The 1,521-nt window shown below is 37.1% G+C and overlaps 1 non-coding gene across 1 annotated transcript; it reads left to right on the top strand.

Moving 5' to 3' along the window:
- The first annotated feature begins 239 nt into the window (after nucleotides 1-239).
- Nucleotides 240-311, top strand: TRNAA-GGC (transfer RNA alanine (anticodon GGC)). Its single transcript has one exon. It is a non-coding gene; the product is annotated as a tRNA-Ala (tRNA).
- The last annotated feature ends 1,210 nt before the right edge of the window (nucleotides 312-1,521 follow it).

The raw sequence follows: 1,521 nt of genomic DNA, 5'->3' as shown, positions 1-1,521 counted from the left end.
GTCAGCTTAGTTCCAGTCTATTACTTAGTTCCAGTCTATTGCTTAGTTCCAGTCTATTGCAACGAAAATAAAAAAGTAAAACTCATTTCTTCATGGAAAATTGAGAGGAAAACACGACAGCAACATGGAGATTTACCCTGTGGTTATTTTGCCGGCTAGTCGGCAACGGTCGGTCAAACAGTATTTTGCCGTGGTAATCTCAGTGCTTTTTATAATACTAAGTCCCAAAATATGTTCTTGGGGGCGTAGCTCAGTGGTAGAGCGCTCGCTTGGCATGCGAGAGGACCCGGGTTCAAACCCCGGCGCCTCCATTTTTTATTTGGAAAATTCATTGCTTTCAGTCTTGTATATATATATATATATATATATATATATATATATATATATATATATATATATATATATATATATATATATATATATATATATATATATATATATGTACATATATGCATATATCGTCCGATCAGTCAAGTTAAGCAACGTTGGGTCTGGTTAGTACTTGGATGGGTGACCGTCTGGGAACACCAGATGCTGTTATCCCTGGGGATAGGGAAGAAAGTATACTTGCCTCGTATTCCCTGCGTGTCGTACAAGGCGACTTAAAGAGGAGGCAGCAGAAGGCCGGAAATCCTCTACTCTCACTTTCAATTTTCCAAAAGACGGAACAGAGAAGATATAAAGATATTGTAAAGATGTAATTAATATAAGATATAAGAATGAATGGAAGATACGGATGTAGTTGAAACAAGGAGTAATGAAGATTAAGGGGCAATGAAAATTATTCTGTGGTGAAGATGAATGTATATGTTGAGATTTTGTATTGAACATCAAGAAGTAATGATAATGATGAGAGTGTAGTGACGATGAGGGTTTAGTTAGGGAGTGGTGACAATTGCCTTTACAATGATAATAAGGAGGTAACACAATGAGGAACACAAACTTTCCAAAGCTACGTTCAAGTCAGACTTTGAACTAAGTTCGATAAACAGAAGGATGATGTTAAGATGAGAGTGTAGTGAGGAAGAGTATAGTGATGATAAGGATACTGTCAAGATAGGTTGTGGCGAAGATACGAATGTAGTGAAGATACGAATGTAGTAGAGATAAGGGTTATCAAGGAGTAAAGTTTATTCAGAATGATTATGTAGTGAAGATAAGAACTATTTCTAGTGAACATCAGGGAGTACAATGATGATGGTATGGTAGAAATAACGGTGTAGTGAAGAAGAGGGTATATTGAAGATATAATTAAGTGAAAATAAGCTAGTAGTGAAGATTCATGTTAGTGAATATGAGGTTGTAATGAACTTAACTTTATTGACCTGATCCCCCAAATCCTCCAAACTCCGTTCAAGGGCCGATCCAAAACCAATCAAAAAGGCTATTTCTCTGTGTATTTTTAGTGGTGGTGGTGGTGTGTAGGTGTGTGTAATCATCTATTTGCACTGTATTAGGAGGGAGTTTTACACTCGTGGGGCCCCGTGTAAGTACGTTGTTTGTGTGAGCGGGTAAAATCTA

The sequence above is a fragment of the Panulirus ornatus genome, chromosome 70 (assembly GCF_036320965.1).
Source record: "Panulirus ornatus isolate Po-2019 chromosome 70, ASM3632096v1, whole genome shotgun sequence".
NCBI classification, from domain to species: Eukaryota; Metazoa; Arthropoda; class Malacostraca; order Decapoda; family Palinuridae; genus Panulirus; species Panulirus ornatus.
The sequence above is the reverse complement of the archived record's forward strand: the minus strand, read 5'-3'. Positions and strand labels throughout refer to the sequence as shown.